General features: G+C 37.9%; 1 long non-coding RNA gene across 2 annotated transcripts in view; it reads left to right on the top strand.

Annotated features, from left to right (window-relative positions):
* The first annotated feature begins 202 nt into the window (after window positions 1-202).
* LOC121101038 overlaps window positions 203-21880 on the top strand; it is a 35995-nt gene continuing 14317 nt past the window's right edge. For both annotated transcript variants that reach the window (XR_005832974.1, XR_005832975.1), the window contains exon 1: window positions 203-2354. This is a non-coding gene — a long non-coding RNA (uncharacterized LOC121101038). The remainder of the gene's footprint in view (window positions 2355-21880) is intronic.

Genomic DNA, 21880 nt, shown 5'->3' with positions numbered 1-21880 from the left:
CTGGACGCCACACTGCTAGTTTTGGGGAAGCTGGATTTTGTAAAAAATACTCTCAAAGAAAACATCTGCAAGTCAAGCTCTTTTGAGTAACTCAACTAAGTATTAAATAAAGCAAAACACGATTTCTCTTGCCCATTTAAAAAAAAAAGTTTTAGTTTGAAAGAGGAAGTACATTATTATTCTTGCTTTGCAACTGTGTCGATCTGTAACATACAGGGTGTTCTCAGTGATGTTTAATTATAATAATAATGTTTTAAGACCACGTGTCTCCAGAACAAAATGAGTAATTATAATGATGAAGATAATGTAATAAGGAGGATGGTGACAGTGCCAAGGACTAAGTCAGGCACTTAAATATACATTATCTTTTTGATTCTCACAACAACACTCTCAGGTAGCTGTATTTTACAGATGAGAACACAGAGGTTCAGAAATGTTCAGCAACTTGTCCAAGGTGATACAGCTAGGAAGTGGCAGAGCCAATGGCTGAAACTCCTATTTTGGTCTGATGTCCAAGCAGCTGTTTCCTTTACATGAGACTGCTTGTGAAAGGCCCATGCACACCTGATTATCTGAAGCCTGGCTTTTCTTAGCCATTCCTCCTGGAGGTACATTTTCTCATTCGATGTAGGCAAGGCAAGACTATGAGCTGCTTGCTATTACCTCTCTCTCTCACTCTTTTGATTCTCTCTAGGTTCTGGACTTCCATAAACCAGTATATAATTAACTGAACACAAATTCAGGTGGAGGCTACCTGGTCAGAGCTGTGTGGTTGGTCTACAGAAGAGACAGCTGCCCTAGCTCCTTGACCTTCCCTCTGTGGGCACAAAACAGCCAAGGTGGAGGCAACTTGCTCATAAAGCAAAATAGAATGTATGTTGCATCCTGCCTCCTCCAAGGAATCCCTGCTCTACAGCCTGGTACCCACATATATGGGAAAGGACATCAAATTCCACTTTCAGGGCTTGCCAGATATAAGTGTTTCAGATGCCAGCAGATTCCAATGGGCAAGGGTGCATATGTGTTGCGGGTCTGTCCTCATGATGCCTTGGAGACCGTGAGTTTCTCTGAAGAACACGGGTTGCCATGAGGCCCCCCCATAACCCCGATAATCTCCTCACCAGAGGATTACCAAGCAAGGCCTCCCTTCTGATAACCCCAAGTGGACTTATTGGACTTTATTGGTGTCTGCTATGCAGCCCAGTCAGTGAAGCAGTGGCAAATGTCTGCACTCCCCAGTTCTCTTCCTTGCTCCTTTACTGTACAGGTGTTCTGTTTTGGCAGAGAAATGTTAACCAGCCCTTAACAAAAGCAAACTCTGAGGTTAAAAAAAAAAAAAAAAAGCAAGAAGAAAATCAACAAGAGTTCCCATTTCGATGGCCAAACGGCTGGATTGGAAAAGGTGGAAAATGCAATCATGGGAGCCTTGCCCCATGCAATATTTTGGTGTTTCACTGGCAAGGGTAAAAGTCAAGTCCAGAGGATGGTGCTTTGTTTCCTGCTTTTTCACAGAGTCTGCTTTTCCAAGTAAAGAAGTGTTGACCAAAGAAAATAAAGGGAATGACTGCTTCATTCTTTACCAACACAAAATGTGTAGCATTGTTCTAATTGAAGCAATATGCTTCCGAGGGTGGAGCAGTGTGGAAATAAAGTAACCTATTTTTTTGTGACTTGGCTTTACCTCTGGGCCTTCTCACATAACCTAGGTGGACAGTTGCAACACAGCAAAGAATACTATAGCCTCATTGTTATGCACCCCCCTTTTACACTCCGACTTTAACCCACACAATGACACTGTGTCTTTCAGGCCACAGTATGATTATTGTTTGGTGGACATAAAGTTTGGTAAAGAGCAGAAAACTATGGCTAGGAAAAGTAAGATTTAATATCGACTGAATATCAGCAGATATTTTAAGATTTATTCCAGAAAATAAACAACTGGGAGAAACCTGGTCAGATGTCATTAATTAAAAAGAACTCAGGCTGAGGGAGTTGGAGGACCCCAGGACATAAAATAAGAGGACCGATCAGCTGTCCTGCATGGCAGGGAGGGGATAAAGGTTCAAAGCAACGGCTATTACTGTTTTCCTCCCAAGACCTCAGGACGGCAATGATGACCACAGAAGTGACACAGACATTTCCTCTGAGGCCTTTAAACCCACAGCAGCCTCTCAGTTCTGAGCGATTAATATTTGCGCAGCGCTCTGTGGTGCGCACCACTCCCCTCAAGATAGGCGATGGAAGAGGTGCTGGAGAGAGCATCAGGTCCTTGTAAGAATGCTTTTCTTCCAGAGGACTTTGTTCAAGATGATTAAGAAGTCACGGATTGTTTCCCTTTTCTTTTCTACATACAGGTAAGGAAGATTTAATGAGTATCTACTATTTGCTGGCACTGCTGACAACTAGGAAGACAAATATGAAAGCAACCTATTCTCTTCTGAATTCCTCACTTGCTTATAGTCTCTGCTAAATGCTGTCTTAGTCTAAAGTACAGTTCAGCTGAAATGGTTTTGTTCCTCCTGGTCCCCTTTACGAGGAACCTGGGAGAAATTACTCTTTGGTAAAGGAACTAAGAACAACCGTACTTCTAAACAATTGGTTTACATTCATATTATGGACACTTTGAACCATGTAACTGACCAGTTTCTCTTTTCCTGTGATGCTTAGGGACAAATGTTGGCCCACCAGAAACCAGAAAAAAGTCATTATAGTTTGAGTTTTCTGAATCTTATACCAGAACCATTTTCTTGTTCTTTTCCTTCTTTCACTTCTTTTTTTCTGTCTCCACCCTATAAAATTTATATTTTTATTATACTTCATGTATCTGTATAAACTGGTTTCAATTTCTAGGATATGGTGGGGTCTGAGAAAACAAACAAATAGTTGTTTTCCCCAAACTCGATTTCCAGAGGCTCTCATTACAAAGGAATTATTTATCTTTGGAGGGTAAAAGCAAAAATAACCAAGTGACAAAGAGAATAAACAGATCAGACTTTCAGCAGCTGTCCGTGAAGACATGGAGCAACAGATGTCAGGAAACCATGAAGTAGCCGCATCGTCACTCACACACAATGGAGCCGGGGCCCATTTGGGGAAAACATTCTGATGTTTCCCAGATTTTAAAATAGAAGTGATTAAGTAATCTTTAAATTTAAACCCTAAACTTTTCAATGTGCACTCTATCTACTCAATCCAGCTTTTTTTGGTCATTGACTATTTCCAGCCTCTATGGCCAGGAAAATCATCAGTACAGAAGTCTTAAAAACATAAAAAGAACCAGATCATGCATCTGCAGATTAAATGAAATTTTGGGAGCTTTTTTTTCACCTATTATTTGAATTGATTACCTTAGTGAATCATAGAAGCCCAGATAAATAACACTGTAAACATAATTTTTAAACATTTATGATAAAGCAATAATTAGTATAAAAATTGAATAGTACAAACTTTACAAAATATTTATTCATTCACCAAATATTGCTTGGGCACTTATATGGGCTAGACCCTGAGAATAAAGCATAAAACAAATAAAGTTTTGTTTTTACTTTTATAATACCTACTCTTTTACAGAAGATAAATATCAAATATTCATACTAATAAATATACAATTTCCCAGTATGATCTAAGTATTACAAATGGAAATGCTATTATTCCAGGTAACTACTAAGTTGTAACAATCTACCTCAAACTTAGTTATGTAAAACAACAATCATTCTGTTATGCCCATGATTTTATGGGTCAGGAAGGTGAGCACAGTATGGACAGCTCAACCCTGCTCCACAGAGACCTAGGCCTCAGCCAAGAGGTCTGGAGTAGCTGGAGAAGACTGGGAAAATGTGAATAGGGCCTTATGTCTGTGGCCATGGGTCTACTCTACCTCACATCAGCAGGGAATTATAAATGTCCAAGATGACTTTTTTACTTCCATGTTTGTCCCCTGGTCTGAGATGACTAGTTCTCTGTAGCCTTTCTAAGTGATTCACATGGGCTTCCTCGTACCATGATAGTACCAGGGTAAACAAACTATTTAAATGGAAGCTGGATTCCTTGAGAATGAGAATTCCAAGAGGAAAGACATGGGAACTGCCAATCGTTCAAGGCCAGGGCCCACAAATTGGCATGGTGTCACTTCCACCATATTCTACTGATCAAACAGTCACAGTAACTACTAAGATTCAAGGGGAAGGGATATAGACCACCTCTTACTGGATAGAGTGTCAAAGATTTCTCCAGGTCAAAAAAGCTTGAAATAATGGAATAGTAATTTCAAAGGGCTGAAAGAGAAAATTATCAAGTTATAGTTCTATACCCAATTAAACTATCATTCTAGAGTAGGGCCAAAATAAATCCATTTCAGGGAGATACTGAGGGCATGCAGAGATAATTACTAAAGAATATTCATTAAGAAGAAGGAATTGAACACAGAATATTAAGGTATATGGTACAAAAAAAATTAAGAGAAAGAAAATATGAGTAATCAATAAGCACTGACCATATAAATCAATATTTTTAAAAATGATTAATTGGAATGCTATAAAAACAATGTGGAACTAAAGTTAAGACATAATGTATAAGATAAAAGGGCATTATCAGATATTCAAAAGGCTTAGATCTTTGTATTTTTTCGGAGAAGAAAAATACTGATTAACTTTAAAGTTAGTTAAATAAAAGGTACCTTTGTTAAAGTTTAAAAGTAGCTGCCAAAAGCATAAAAATTTCATGCATAACTCTTTAACTAATAGAGATAAAAATGGGAGAAAGGGGGCTACTTGATCAAAGCTATATGAGGCAGGGAAGCTTTTTAAAAAATAAGAAAGCATGATAAATAAGATAGAAAAAAATCAAAGTAAATCAATAATCATAGTAAATGTAACAGATAAGAGTCACCATTTACCTTTAAACTGTCTTAAACTCGATCTAAAAAATCCAGGTATATGCTGTTTACTAAAGACCATTATAAAAACATAAAACAAGATTGAAAAAAATGGAATTAAAAAAAAGACATACCAGGAAATAGTACACAAAAGATATATGATGTGTTTTAATATCAGACAAAATAAGTTTGTAAGAAACATAACTAGTAAGTTTAAAAAGCCACTACATAATAATAAAAGAAAAATTCATTAAGAATAAGTATCTGTTCTGCATTTATATAGACCAACTATCAAGGCCTCAAATTAGAAAAAGTAAAAATTAGGCAGAATTACTACCAGAAATTAAAAAGCATAATCACAGTTGTAATATCTTGACACACCTTCCTTAATAATTGATAAATTAAATACAAAAATATAGGATAATTGTTTTCTTGCTGTGTAACAAACAGATTGCCCTAAGTTTAGTCACCTAAAATAGCAACCATTTATTATCTCACCATTTCTGTAGGTGAGAAGTCTGTATTCTATGCTCAGGGCCTCATAAAACTGAAATCGAGGTGTCAGTTGAGCTGCATTCTCATCTGGAGCTTAGAGCCCTCTCAAGCTCATTCAGTTAGTTGGCAGAATTCAGACCCTTATGGCTACAGGACTGAAGTCCCTGTTTTTTTTCCCCATCTGTTAGGAAGGGGTTGCTCCCAGCTCTTAGGAATCACTCTTGGGTACTACCCACCTCCCTTTGATTACTCAGAGTCAACTCATTAGTAACTTAATCAAGGGAGTAAAATCTGATAGTCATAAGTTCTGCCCACCCTCAAGGGGAAATTGGATTTAATGGACATTAAGAAATCAATGTGTATAATAGTTATAGATATGCCAAAATTTACCATATATAAAAGCACAAAGCAAATCCCAATAAATACCAAAGAAACTTGGTATGTAACTGATTATGTCTTATATATGCTACTGTAAAAACATACTAATTACAAAGTGCTCACACACAATACCTAAAGAATCTAATGATTATAAAAGAATGGTATATAGCCATATTTAATTAAGCAAAATATCAAAATCAATAACGTAAAAAATATTTAAAATAACATAAGCAAATGTTTTGAGATAATTAATAGTTCAAAGAGAAAATCATGCTTGAAGTTAAAAAAATACTTGAGATAATAAAAATCAAAATACTACATAATGAAAGTGGTGAAATGCAGCTAAAAGTGCATTAAAGGAAAATTTATAGCCTAATGTGTTTATGATAGGAAAAAACAAAACAAGACTTCAACTTAAAAAAAAGAGAAAGAAAGAAGAACAAAACAATCTCAAAAAAAGTAGAAATAAAATACTGAAATAAATGAAAGTAATGAAAGAAAAAAACTATAAAGAAGATCGACAAAACTGAATACAAATTAAAAGGTAAACATGGGGCGCATGGCTGGCTCAGATGGTGGAAGAGGCGACTCTTGATCAGAGTCATGAGTTCAAACCTCATGTTGGGCATGGAGCCTACTTAAAAATAAAATGCTATTAAGAAGAAGTAAACAATAATAGATTATGTTCATAATCATAGATTAGATGAATAATTATAGAAAATACAAATACTATAAGAATAATTTGAACTTTACATTAATATACTTGAAAACTTAGATATAATAAATAATTTTTTGAAAAGTAAAACTAATTAAACTGGCTCAAGAAATAAAAACCTAATATACTCATTAAAAAATGACTTGATAATTTAAAATATCTATCTACAAAAAACATAAAAACAATATGAGTAAAGAAAATAAAAGAAAATAAAGAACAATGTAAAATACAAACATAGAATTTATAAGTTGACATAAATATGATAAAATATTAGCAAACTGAAGCCAGCAGAGTAAAAAAAAACAAAACACATCACTATAAACACAGATAAGCAAGTATTTTTAACATCAGAAAATCTATATACCAGAAATAGTTTTTATATACCAGAAATATTAGGAAATACAAATTTCAAAAGATATCACTATATCTAACAAGAGATATGCAAGACCCCCAAGGAGAATATTACTTAACTGTACTGGAAAACAGGGTATTACTTAAAAGAAAATATATACTATGTTCATAAATGAATAGGCTCAACAACATAAAATGCCATTTTTTCACAAATTAATCCAAAAAGTCAATATAGTTGCAACTATAATCCTAATAGGTTACTTTTTGAAACATGATAAGTTGACCCTAAAATTTATATGCAAGAGCAAATAACAGATAATAATTAAGACAATTTTTGAGGAAAAGGAACAAGTATCAAAACATCAAGACTTATTTTAATGTTGTATTAGTGGTAACACAATTACACAATTTGAGTGCTTTTATGTATCAGATACTGTCCCAAGGATTTTGTAAGCATATGCCAATTTAATTGCCATAACAACTGTTGGGTAGTTACCATTACTTACTTCACTTTACAGAAGAAGAAACTGAGGCACAGAGAGGCTGAATAGCATACATATGGTCAAACACCAGAATACAGTGGAGATAGGGTTCAAACACAGATGACAGACCTGTACACATCCCATGCCACACTCCACAAATCAAGCTAATAACTGACAGTGTGGTTTTGGTGTACGAATGCACAAAAACACAGAGAACCAAGTTGAGAGGTCAGAAATGGAACAAAACAGTTATGGCAAATTGATATAGGACAGAGGTGTCATTACAAATCAATGGGGAGAGAATGAGTTATTTAATAGATGGTAGGAAAAATTATATAGCTGCATGGGAACAAAGAAAATTAGACCCCAGTTTAACATCGTATGTGAATATACAGCCACATGTATTGAAAGTTTTAATGTGTAAATCAAAATGTTAAAACTTTTAGAAGAACACGTAAGTTTTTATGGTATCAGGATAAGAAATAATTTCTTAAACAAGATATAATATACATAAATTATAAAGAACTTAAATTTAAATACTAAATTAAAATGAAATACTTCTGTGTGCAAAATACGTCATAAAGAAGGAAAACTATAAACCACGGAATGGATAATGGTGTTTGTAACTCAAGTAACCAATAATTTTTGGAAGTCAGAGTTCAAAGAGCTTTTGTGAATCCATTTTTAAAAGTTAAATAACCTGAGAAATGGGCAAAGGATAGGAACAAGTAATTGAAAGAAGAACAAATCTAAAGTTCAGCAGACCCAAGAAATTATGTTCTTACTGTACTATTAATTAGAGATAGGCATGGCAAAATAACAACAAATAAACTTTTATCACCAGAAGGGCAAAGATTCAAATAAAATCCAGTAACATCAAGTATCAGTAAGAATGTGAAGTAATGACAACTTTCATATACTACAGATGGGAATAAACTAGAAAGTGTGTGTAGTAGACTATGAGAAGCCTTAGTTGTGTATTTCAAAATGAATATACTAAATAGGAATGTTGAGTTAAAAAACACAAGTTGTAGGGGCACCTGGGTGGCTCAGTTGGTTAAGTGTCCACCTTCAGCTCAGGTCATGATTTCGGGGTCCCCGGATCAAGCTGTAAGTTAGGCTCTCTGCTCAGTGGGGAGTCTGCTTCTCCCTCTCCTGCCCCTATCCCCCATTTGTGCACTCGCTTTCTCTCTCTCTCTCAATAAAACCTTTAAAAAAAAAACCACAAGTTGCAGAATGATACATATAGTATATTTATATAATAATATACACATCTCTATCCAGTTTATGGAATCATATATATGTATAAAATTATAAAAACAAGCATAGATAGGTTTAAAATCAAATAAAGATAATTATGACCTCTGGAAAGGGGAAAATGGAATAGGAAAAGGGACAGGGTGTTTCAACTGTATTTGGAATTTTTATTTATCTAAAATAAAGACATGAGGCAAAATTTGACAAAGCTGGTTGGTGAGCACACAGATGCTTATTACATTATTCTGTATACTCTTCCATTTGCTTGAATTAATTCATAATATAGAAAAAATAGTTTCAAATGATATACATAAAATTAGGTTATTTGAAGGGAAACATCATAGGCAAGGTAAATGCATTTTATTAAGTGAAAAAAGGTGCAAACACATTACTCTTTAGAATGAGGAATTTTGCCTTAATTGCAGCTTTTTCTACAATGTGCTCACAGAATAAAAGTATATCTATCTATCTGGAAACCAACTGGATAATTCGAAAATTTTGCTAATAACTGCTCTATTTTGGATTGTTCCAAATTGGTGAATTACTGCAATTAAAATAAGTTGTTTATTCTTTCTTTAAAAAGTGGACTAGAATCTCAAATTAGATTGAGACAACTTTTTAAGGGTAAAGTGGTTGGAAAGACTTTTCTCTCTGCCTTGCGTATGGTTGGACATAGCTAAGTAAGCCTTGGCAGTCTTCTTTCATTCAACAAATATGTTTTGAGAACTTACTATATGCCAAGGCCAGAACAAACAAGCTCTCCCCGCTTTCTTGGGGCTTTCTTTGTAGTAGAGAAGATGGCAATTATCAGGTACATAAATATATGTCAATTAGTGGTAAGTGCTATGAAAAAAAAGTTAAGTGAAACAAGGTAATGTGGTGGGGGGTGGTGATTTAGATGGGTGGTCAGGGCAGACCTCCCTTAGGAACTGAGATCAGAAAGATAAGGAATAAAACATGCAAAAATCTGGCCAGAAAAGCCTCCAGACACTCCCCCCAGAGGCTGGGATATGTAGTTAGACTTTCATAAATTCCCTAATATCTTCATGTCACTGAATTATACCTTCTCCTTTAAGACTATGTTTTGTAAAGAAATAAGGATTTTATCAATCGATTAGAATTTCTGCCCACTTGAAGAGCATTCCAGAGCAACACAGCAGCCTTGAATTCTAGGTGTGGGGCCTCAGAGGCTGGGATTTAGGCAAGGGTCTCAAAGCTTATGAGTTCCAAATTTTTGAAACTTTGGGTAATTTACAAAAAGTAATCTAAACCACCGTCTCTTCCCCAATCCCTAAACATACAAGCTCTAACACTCCTTTTCTGTGTTATTGGTGCTCTCCTTAATACTTATGACTCACATACTATTGTTTATTGTCTGTCTTCTCCATTAGAATAAGCTCCCTCAGGGCAAACATTTTTGTCTCTCTTGTTCACTACCAGTATAGTACCGATGCCAAGTAGGCAACCAATAAATACTTATTGATTGAAAGAATCAGTTAAAACACTGAACACCAAGGGTCTAACTCTACTGACCTGGACTGTGCCCCAATTGTAAGTCACCTAATTATATTTCTCTTCAATCATATTATAAGCAATTCTAGGACAGAAATGATGCTTTATGGCACTTCTGTATTCCCCCATTATACCTAAGCCAGTGCTGGGTATACTCAGGCTCCACCTAAATAGTAATTGTTCAAACGACTGTTTTCAAGGGCTCTGTGCTGCCGAAAGGCTGGGCAACAGAGAAAATGACACATTAGCCTGAGGGCTTGTAGTCCTTACAAACCTATAAAAGCTGTTAAAGACATGTTCCTGAGCTAGAGAAGAAACCATTTCACTTCATACTTGCAAGTCAATGAACAGAGATAGAATTCTCAAACAGGAAACTTATTTCTTAGACTTTTGATAAAAAGTTACCCCACAAGTAACCTAACTGATGCTGTTAACTACAAGTCAATGTTCAGGGAGTCTGTATTGCATCCAAAGAGGTTTTGGAAGCTGTCAGTATTGATAAATAGAAGCTAATGGATGAAATGAAAGAAAATATGAACCATGGAAACTAAGATGAATATGAACTACTCCTGACCAATGAGGAGTTGCCTTATGCGTCCACCCACTGCTTGGTTTTGTTTGCTTAGTAACTAGGATATCTCCTAAATTTATATAGTGCCTATTAAACAGTCAGTGTTCAACCAAGCTGGTCCAAGAACAGAAGACCTAAAGACTCACTTACCAAAACTTCTCCTACACTGACATCCTACTGATTTGCGATTTTCAGAAGAACCACTTTGTAGGTTAAGTTTCTGTCTCCTGGAAGGCCTAATGGAATGAAAGCACACTCCTTAGAGACATGTGAACCTTCCAACTCCCAATAGACTTTTCAATTCCTAGCCAAGATCAAAGCTCTAAGAGTTGGAAGGTAGAATAGGTAATAAGTTTGATAGAGCAGATGGGAAGAAGAGAGAAAGCCTAAGGCAATCTGTACAAAATGAGGTTGCATGAACAACCTACATCAGAATTACCAAGGGATGCTTGGTTAAAATACGGATCCCAGGCCCCTTCCCAGACCCACTGACTCGGAATCTGTTGGGGTGCATATTAAGGCACATCGAAGTTTGGTAACTGGTGTTCTAGACAAAAGAGAAGGTGGGTTCTGGTATCTTCCCTAGATTGCCACTGTTGGGAGCATAGGGAGCCGCAAACCTCAGGAAAGTCGGGTAAAAATTGGTGAAGAAATGAGGCATCGCTCTAAAGTAGGTATGTAATATAGATAAGCTGGGTCAAACCAGACCACAACTAAGACACAGCATATAAGTGCAGACCACCAGATATATTAATAATGCAATCACTGAGATGACATTGCTAATCACATTGGCAACATGGCACCTGATTGTCAGAGCAAGATGTGTGGCAAAAGAAACTCAGGCTCAACAAGCCTTTTTGTGTAAAAAGCCAACAGTACATATTTTTAGGCTTTGCAGGCCATGTGGCCTCTACTGCAACTACTTACCTCCACTCACCGTTGTACCATGAATGCAGCCATAGACAATACATAAACAAAGGGGCACGGCTGTGTTCCAATAAAACTTTATTTATAATAACAGGCAGAATATGGCCTGCAAGCTGTAGTTTGCTAAGCCCTGCTATAGTTTATCTTAGGAAAAGAAAAATGTAACCAATCTTTTGCTTATATTCCAATCTGAAACTGTGTGGTTCCGGGTCATGTGTTTGTGCTTCATGCATTCTCTTTATTTACATATAAACTGGAAGAAAATACATCAAAAACACATGAATAACGATTGATTACAAATCTTTTTTGGTTTTCCCTGTATTTTCTAAATTTTCCACTACTTTCTGTATGTAATTATTTTTAATTTTCTTTTTGGAATTCTTTTATAATCAGAAAAAATACTATTTTAAGAAGAAAGAAGGAAACCAGCTAGTTTAAATGTTCCTTGAGCTTCAGCAGAAAAGCTCTGCTTGGAGTTTACAAATCTTTTGTGTTGAAAACAATCCAGCCCCCCACCCTGCTTGCAGATAACGTAAAAACTCACTCAAGTCCTGCTCATTGGTGCAAGCAAAAGAGGAGCAGAAAGGACAGGGGCAATTCAGCAGTTAACTGCACAAGCTTTGCCCAATGATCCTAATTTCCATGATTTTAATAATAATGAGTGAAACCCAAAGTGTTAAGTTGCACTTTCTACCTCAGCAAAACGGAGTGATAATTGTGTGGAGAATAATTTTATGGGTGAAGTGTGCCCTGTATTGTAAAAGATTAGAATAAAGTGCTCTAATACACAATGTCTTAGCAGGTGCAGGCACTTACCTGAGCAATTAAAATCTTCTTAATATACAAATCACAGCCAATGAGACTGCTGGCATGACAGAATAGATCTTTCAGGACACAATGTGTTTGTCTCAAACAGGTCCCCCCCCCAACCCCCTGGTTTTATTTATTTATTTTTGCTAGCAATCGTTTGTCGATCTTTTATTTGAAAAAGAAAATTGACCAAACATAGATAATTTGCTCCAAATATACCCAAGCACATTCATTCTCTTACAAATCCATTCAGACCACAAAAAAGCTATTAAATACTTACTATGTATGAGGCACTGTGCTGGGTGCCGAATAGGCTATTTTGGGACCAATTATAATCATCTTCCCCCACAAACAGAGGAAAGCACTTCTTAGTGATGGCTATGAGTTACCAGGCTGGTGAAAACTGGCCCTCTGAGTCCTCAGCAAGTCGTTGGCATTCTATCCAACTGGTTAAATTCGTGGTCTAGGACCACGTGCCAACTGTGCTGGACTAGCATTTAACAGAAGGGCAATCCATTGAAGGTAATGGTGCAGGTGAGATGTTCAATAGGAACCAAGTTAATCAGTTCCTCTCCTCCCTCATCTCTTCAGCACATCCCAAATTGGCCTTTGCCTCTCTCTTCCACAGGAAAGGCAACCCTTAGAAAGATCACCAATGACTTCCATGTTACTAAATCCAGTGGTCAATAATCAGCAGACCTTGATAGGAATTTGACATGGCCATTCCTTCTTGCCTCAATATCCATCATTTCCTCAACATTCAAGACATCACACATCTCACTATTCCTTCCCAGTCAACATGGCTGATTCTTCTTCCTCTTCCTGGCCCGTATTAAGTGCCCCAGGGTTTAGTCCTTGTTCTTCTTCCCAAATCTACAATTCACTCTCTCGGTGAGTTATAGTCCCATAGCTTTAAATTTGAATTATAAGCTGATAACTCCCAAACTTATATCTTCAGTCCAGACTTGTTTCCAGACTCATGTATCTAAAAGTTCACCTGACATCTCCACCCGGATGCCAAATGGCTGTTTCAAATATACATGTCCCAAACTGATCTAACTCACAAAACCTGAACCATCCACAGCCTCCTCCATCTCAATTTATTGCAACTTCATCATTCTAGGGGCTCAGGGGGAAAAACTGGGAGTCATCCTTGACCCCTCCCTTTCTCTTATACCTCACACTCGATCCATCAGGAAATCCTGTTGGCTCTACTTCCAAAATATATACAGAATCGAATTCCTTTTGACCACCCCCACTGTCACATCAATGTCTAAACTCCTATCATCTTTCAACTGGACAACTGCCATGGCCTCTGGCAATAATCCTGGAAATCAAGGGAGGACTATGAGTATCTCATCTCCAGTTCATTTTGATGGTGCAGCAATCGGTTCAGGCTGCCCCAAAAGGTTTGAGAGAACACGTTAACCACAGTACAGTTTTGATAGGCAGAGAAAATAAAATAGAATAGTTTGGCCTCTTAAAACACTAGAAGATTTACAGGAGGTGTTTAAAACTCACTTAAGTGACACTTCATCAATGCCACAGTAAGTCATTCTTTATATTGTAGACATGCTGTTGGGATTCATTTGTTAATTTTTTAAAGAGAGAGAGAGAAAAAAAAAACAGTAAAAGATTATCCAGATTGCATGAATCAGCCTGTCTGTATGTCTGGGGGTAAATCTGTTTTGTTTAAAGATATCATTGGCAAGGAAAGGATGACCACAAATATGTTCTTTCTCCTGGAACAATTTTGGCTTCTTCACATCAACACAATGATGACCACTATGGGTGGGCACAAAAACATTCTGCTGTGAAAAGCAGGGCTGTCTGGTTGCGTGAAGACACTGCCTGAGCATGGTGGCTTGCACGCCCCTCAACCGTCTCCAGGGGTGGTGAGAATATCATGACATACAAGTGTCAACACATTTCCATCAAAATGTCTTGCACCTTTGCATATGGGTATATAGGCGATTTTATCAGATGCCTAGCCCCTGAGGTAAGGCCCAGGACTTATCAGTTTAAAAAGTAAACCCTTTGGGGCACCTGGGTGGCTTAGTCTATTAGACGTCCAACTCTTGATTCAGCTCAGGTCATGATCTCAGGGTTGTGAGATCGAGTTCTGCATCAGACTCTGTGCTGGGCATGGAACTGCCTTCAGATTCTCTCTCTTCCTCTTCCTCTGTCCCTCCCCCTGACTTGTACATTCTTTCTTACTCTCTCTCTAAAAAATAAAATAAAATAAAAAATAAAAAGTAAAGCCAGCGATTTTGATGCAGATCATCTGTAAACCATGTATTTAAAAACTCTGATATAGCTGACCAAGCATAGGATTGGGTTTTAGCAGTCCAGAACCCAAGTTCAACCATTTCACTGGGTAAACTTTTTTCCCATTCTGAGCCTTTGTTTTTACATCTATTAAAGGGAATAATGAGGTTCTAGCAAACATTATTTTCTTGTTAGGCAGTTCTGGTGAAATAACATGAAAATGCTTTGAAAACCAAAAGTACTAGACAAATCTAAGTGACTATTTTTAATTCTTTAAGACACATTGCCTTGTTTTTATGTTTCCAGTCTGATTTCTGGTAAAATTTTTATTTATGGGCCAGTTTTATATCCATGACCCTACTGAAGCTTTTTTAGAGTGAAAAATGCATCTTTATAAATATAGGAACCACTTCAAAATTAGAGATGAGTTTTATTTTATATATTTCACAAGAAAGTAGTGAGAAAATTGACGTTTTGCCCACTTTATCAAAAGCATGCAATGAGCCTTGTTTTCACATACAAAGTAATAATAATAAAAAAAAGAAAGAAAGAATAAATGTGACCCAAAAAATCCATCACATAGCAAGTTGGACAATTTTGGTGAAGTGCAATGCTATGTACCAATGTCTGTAGGAAATGTCTTCTCAGTTATAAAGCAACCCCACAGTAAAGACATTAAAATGCAGTTACTTCTCCCAACTCATGAGAGGGAGAAGCCAGCTTGGAGACCTCTCGTGCTTTGGCAGAAGGCAGTACAGCTGGAGCTGGGTGGGCGCTGATGCCACTCCCCATACACTTGCCCACCTCTATGCTCCCTGCAGCTGCGGTGGGTATTCTCAAGGACCAACATACTTCTCTGGCCTGCGGGAGCTTGGTCAGTGCTCATGTAAAGCAGCCCAAAAGCCAACCAATGAGGAATGGGAGTCAGAGGATGAACACCCCTAGGTTCCCCATAACTAGGTGAGATAATTCTAAGGCACCAACCCTCAGAGGAGCCCCAGAAAGATGGAGCCCCAATTCCAGTGGACATCTGCTCATCAATATATCCTATACTGACTCCCGCAAGCTCGTCCGACTCTCCCCATAACCTCATGTGTGCTTCCTGGGATAAACTCCCAAATAAACTACCTGCACCCAAGTCCCTTATCTCATGGTCTGCTTTTGAGGAAACCCAAACTAATGCAACAGGCTTTAGAATCATTCTAATACATTCTAATCCTTGTTTAATCACTTGCTAGTTGTCTAGCCTTAACCGGTTATTTAATCTCTCTAAACTTCAATTTCCTTATCTGTAAAATACAGGTGATTGTAACTATGCCAACTTTGTATGACCATTATAAAGATTAAATAAGATGTAAAACAAGCAGTACAGAACCGTGCACTTGATAAGGGCTCAATAAATGCTGGCCATTGCAACTGTGGTTGTAAAGAAGACACTCCCAACAACCGTAAGACACTATTCACTTTCATCAGAATAGAACACTACAAAATGAACAATATTAAGTATTGGTAAGATTATGGAAAAATAGGTCTGTTCATATTCTGCTGCTAGGGAAGAAGTGAAGGTAACTATTTAGACAATTTGATAATAGATAGTTAAGTTGGAAAAAAATTATATCTATATCTACATGCTATGATCCAGTTAATTCCTATCTTGGGAATGTGGCCTAGAAGACTCTCGTGATGTGCTCCAGAAAACACATGTAAGAATGTTCATGGAAGCACTGTTCATTACCAGAAAAAAACAGAGCTAATTCAAATTCCTTCAGTAGGGGAAAGGATAAATGAATGGAGTACTATATAGCAGTTAAAATAAATTATTTCTACATTGATCAAAACATATTAAAATTATAATGCAAAGCTAGATAAAAAGGTTACAGAACATCACAACAAGATGAAACTTTTTTGTGTCTTAACTTCTCAAAATGTACCGTTTAATTCTACATGGTATTTATGGACCCCCAACTTACAAGTAAAACTCAAAAACAAGGATGCAGAGAATGCACCCATTTCATTAAAATGTTGACCACTGGGGACATATGCTGGAGGGCAGGTGGCTTAAACAACATAAATTTATTTTCTCACAATTCTGGAGGCTGGAAGTCTGAGATTAAGGTATTAGCAAGGTTGGTTTCTTCTGAGGCCTCTCTCCTTGACTTGTAGACGGCCATCTCCTCCTAGATCTTCATATCACCTTCAATCTGTACCTGTCTGGATCCTAATTTCCTTTTCTTACAAGAACACCTGTCATATTGGATTAGGGCCCACCCAAAGGACCTTATTTTATCTTAATTACCTCTTTCAGGACCTTGTCTTCATATGCAGTCACATTCTGAGGAACTAGGGGTCAGGACTTTAACATATGAATTTGGGTAGAGGCACAATTCAGTCCATAATATTTACCAAAAAGAAAGAATAATACCTACGTGTAAATAACTGGCAATGAATAGTAAGAAAAACAAAACCAAAACAATGAAAATAGAATTGTGTAATTAACAAAGTAATGGAGGTTGCCTAGAATAAAATACCACAGTTCAGGCCAGCTCAATCTTTAATTAGATAAGAACTTCTGCTTTGGCCCTCTACAGTAAACAGATGGGAGAGCATCACCACGTTCTGTGATGGAACCACAGAAGAATAAAGGTTAGTCCTCTCTAAGCGGCTTCTAGCCCAATAGTCACCTGTACATTCAGACTACAATTATGCATTTAATTGTGGGTTGGTTGGTTTTGTTTGTTTATATTCGAGTATGGACTCCTTCACAAAGGATTTGAGTCAGTTCTTAAAACACATGGTGGCAATTTGAAACTATGTCCCACCACCCACGTTGTATGGGGAGAAGCCATAGAGAATGGGGGCCGTTGCATTTTTCATTCCTGCCTGCCTTGTCTCTAACCATGTCGATGTTGTTCTGATGTTCCGCGTGCTAAAGGCAAGCACCCCGAAAGGCAGATCAATTTCCTGGTGAAGGCTGCTGAAATTCAAATATACGCATTTATCAACTGATTTAGCTGCTTTAAACTGGCTCACTATGCTCCCCCAAACCACATCGGAACAGGCTTCACTGCACGTCTATCCTTTGCCTGACTATGACCTACCTCAAAGGAGGCACCCAGCAGCATCAGGGAAATGTGTGCACCTCCCACTCTGGCTGTGCCCGAGCCCCCCTCACTGATGTCAAAGACCTGTCCACTCATATCTCTTCTTATCCATTCAAATGAAGCGCGCAATCCCCTCAAGGGTCAGAAGGCAGCCTGTGCCCATCAAGGCACTTAGAAAACTGAATAAAAACCTTCAACCTCCAGAAGCCAGACAATCGCTTCAGCCAGCCCAGTCAGATGTGCACGTGCTTCTGAACATGGCTAACTGACGTGTCCTGTTAATGCAACTTGCTGTCGAGATGCACCTGCAGGGAGCTTTCCTTTCCCAGTGCTTCCCTGTCCAAACTTCACAGAGACGTCTTTACTTTCCTTGGAGATTTTTGCCTGGCTTCCAAATCAAGGCAGGAGAGTGGCAGGGCCAAGGGGACTTACACCATTTTAGCTGCAGGGTCCGGCTCCTACCACCCTCTCTGCTCTATGACCCAGCCAGCACTAATGATGCATTGTCCCATCACCTTCACCATTTATAGCACAAAAGCTATTTAGCCAGTGCCTGCAACCCTTCAGCCTGCAGTGCCTTGACAGCAGAGGTTATAGGAAAAAAGAGAGAGAGAGAGGGAGAAGGGAAGAGAGAAAGAGAGAACAATGTGCAATTGGCACTGCATTAGAGATGGAAAAAGTACTTAAAGCCTGCAACATTCATCAAGACTGAATACATAAATGCCACATTTTGAATAAGCGAAGCAAAAGACAATGACAAAGGAAAGGCGCATTGCTTCAGGAATCTCTATCATTTTCATTTGCTGCTGTCAGGAACCTGTTTTTTGCCTCTCACTCTATCAGCCATTATAGCATTAATGAAGTAACCTCACATAGTTATTGACTGGCTTGTCAGAGGCCCTGCCTGATCCCTTAATAGAAACCATTGGTCTTCAGTTAAAAATGGGGTGAGCTGGGAGGTGCTGTGGGCATGTGCTGAATTTCAAGTGCACTCCTGAGGTTATCAAAAGCCATGAAATGCAAATTATTATATTTTTTAAACACACAGATTTCATGCAACTGAGCATATAAAATTGACTAATATTGTACTTTATGCATGCCTTATAATGTTTTCAAATATGCTCTGCATATGTTCTTTTCCCAGAAAGTTGTGGGTGGTATTTGAATAAGCAGAGGTAGGCCTAGTTTTATTTTGTTCTTGAGTCCTCTCCTGCTTGCTGTAAGCTGGCACTTCTCTCTAATATAGAGCCATGTTGGTGCACTGTCTACTCAAACATCACCACCGGTCCTTTGTCTGAATTTCAGTTTCAGATCAAAATCATTTTCTTTCATGGTTTTTTCCCTCCACATGAAAGTATCCAGATCTTCAAACCAGGGTATCAGTTACTAGCAACTGCAGATTGGCAGGAGGTCTAAAGAATAAATCCCTGTCCCAGAAGGCAGTAAATTAGAAAAATAATCCTAGAGGTAGAGTGTTTCATTCCAGTACCACAACACCACAGAGCAGATATGTTAAAACATAAGCACCGCCAGACAGAAAAGGGTAAAATATGAAAAGTCAAGGACAAAACACTTGGAAAGTTGGTTACATTTCTGAGTCAGGAGGAGCAAATACAATAATTATAGGGTCGAGCTTGAGGGGGTCCCCAAAGAGACACTGATGAGCATGCACACCTTGCTTTGTTTTTGGGTGCGTAGCATGCCGACTTCATATCGGTATTTAATTGGATCATTCTCCTGGTATAAAGCTCTGACCTTTTCTCAGCTTCTCTGGGGAGGAAACGAGGTGTCTATGTCTGTTGATTTGCATTATGGCTCCCCCCAACTGGCTCTCTTTGACAGTAGATTATGTGCATTTCTTACCTTTGAGGTCATCCAAAAACTAAGAACAAGGAGCTCAAAAATTTTCTCTCTGCATATTTTACACTCAAATACCTTGTTGCTTCTCTTTGCCATCAGCACCAGCTCAACGCAGCTGCTGCCTCACGTGGGGCATGTGTAGACTCACTGACATACACTACATTTTCTCATTTAGGAATGAAATTAAAGACCTAAGACTTGGCCACCATATAAATATCGATGGTTCAACTCTCAAAAGTTCCACTTAGTTGAGAGAAATATAGACTAGCTCCCACCTTTAGTCCCTTACATTCAAGCAACTGTTTCATGAACCTTGAAAAAGAACGAAAATGCATTTCCTTCTAAGACATTTGCTCTCTTTTAGATTGGACCTAAATTCTTTAAGAAAAACATTACTTCTTGCAGTTTCTTTCACATGTCCAGAAAGCCCTCCCCAAAACAAAACTGTTAGGGTACACACTCTCCTTGATCCCTGGCCTTGATGGCGGCCAATACTGCCTGCATTAGGAAGATATTTATCACGAGGTAGATAGTACAGATCTAGGTGTGAAGAAGGATTACAGTCTTTTTAAACGTATAAGCTCAAATCAAAAACAGAAATGTATCACTCATCACTATTTTGAAATTTCTAGTACATTTCTCATATGTCAATAAACATATCATTATAAATTCATATAACTGTAAAACCAGAAGCCACCTTCGTATAATTTTAGTTCAATGTTCTCATGCTAGTCACAAAGAAAACAGTGTCCCAAATAAGGTAAATGACTTGTTCAAGATCACAAGTAAGTCACTGACACTTACACGTTCACTTATTCAACATACATTTATTTGAGCACCTCATATATATGGGGCGCTTAGGGTGCTTGGGACTACAGCCTGTTTCATGATTCGTGGTAAATGCTCTAACAGAAGGACAGAGGTATTAGCCACCTGAGAGGGGAGCAATCAGAGGAGGCCTCCAGACAAAGGGATGTGTATGTAGAGACTTGAAAGATAAACTGGATTTAACCATATGAAGATAACAGAGTTGGAAGAAAGAGCTAACTATTAGGTATTTGGCCAAGGACAGGGCATGTGTGAAAGCTCAGAGGTGAGAGGTAAGATGGCGCACTGAAGAAACAAAACAAGATCACAAAGATTGGGATGTGGGCCGTGTGGTAACAGAAGACTGGAAAGCTGACAGAGGCCAAGTCACAAAAGGCCTATGGATAGAGGTAACAACTGTGACTTCCTCCACAGAGCATTCTGACATCATTAAGGGTATTAAACGGGGGAGTGAGCTGACCAAATGTGTAATTTATAGTATCAATCTAGCAAGTACTTGAAGGAGAAAGGGGGCAAGGCTGGAGAAAGGGAGGCCAGTTAGAATCACAACAAGGTGAGAGACAAAGATGTGGACCATCGCAGTGATGATAGCTAAAGAGATGTTTAGGAGTAAATCTGACAGACCCTGGTGATGATGGGGGCATAAGCTTCCCACATATCTCATTGGAGCAACTGGACCCTTGGTGCCATGCACTGCAATGGTAAGACTCACTTTTGGATGAAAGAAAATTATGAGTCTCATTTAGCTTAAATAATTAACGGTAATTTAGGTCACCAAGTAAATAAACACAGCAAAATCTCAAGCAAGAATGGAATCTGGACCTGCAGACCCTCCTGGTCTAGTCCTCTTTCTCTGTATCTATATGAACGATCCCTTCTTCTAGAAGGGCTGAATGTTCAAAGCAGCTTTCTAGAAACTCAGTATTTTGAGACACAGTAGAAGGCGTCTCTGGAAAGACTTTTCAGTTTTCACTGGGTTTTATAGTTTTAGAAGTTATGTTACAACTTTCACCTACTATATTAATAATTATAAAAGAAAAAAAAAAGAGAATCATCTTACATTTCATGCAAGTTACCATGCAGTAGCTCACAAAGCACTTTCACAAATGTAAGTTTTCACATTTAATCTCATAAAGGAAATACTCTCTACACTGCTTCTAGTCACTGTCATGACACAGATTGCCACAAATTCCAGTGAAATGTCCACGTCAACCCTATGACATTTGGGGGGGTACTCAGATCCTCAGCTAGCTGCCCCCTGGAATCTGCTCTAAACACGCTCTTCTGTAAATAAAGGAACTGAATTAGAATGCCCTCAAGATCCCATTGAGCTTTAAGTTTCTATGATGCCAAGCCTGTGGTCTGGGGTTCTGCAATATTGAATTTTTAGTACTTTTTTTTTTTTTTTTTTTTGTAAAGTAGAGACATACATAAGGAGGAAAAAGAAATATG

This window comes from Ursus maritimus, unplaced genomic scaffold (assembly GCF_017311325.1).
Source record: "Ursus maritimus isolate PB19 unplaced genomic scaffold, ASM1731132v1 scaffold_6, whole genome shotgun sequence".
In the NCBI taxonomy this organism is placed as follows: domain Eukaryota; kingdom Metazoa; phylum Chordata; class Mammalia; order Carnivora; family Ursidae; genus Ursus; species Ursus maritimus.
The sequence above is the reverse complement of the archived record's forward strand: the minus strand, read 5'-3'. Positions and strand labels throughout refer to the sequence as shown.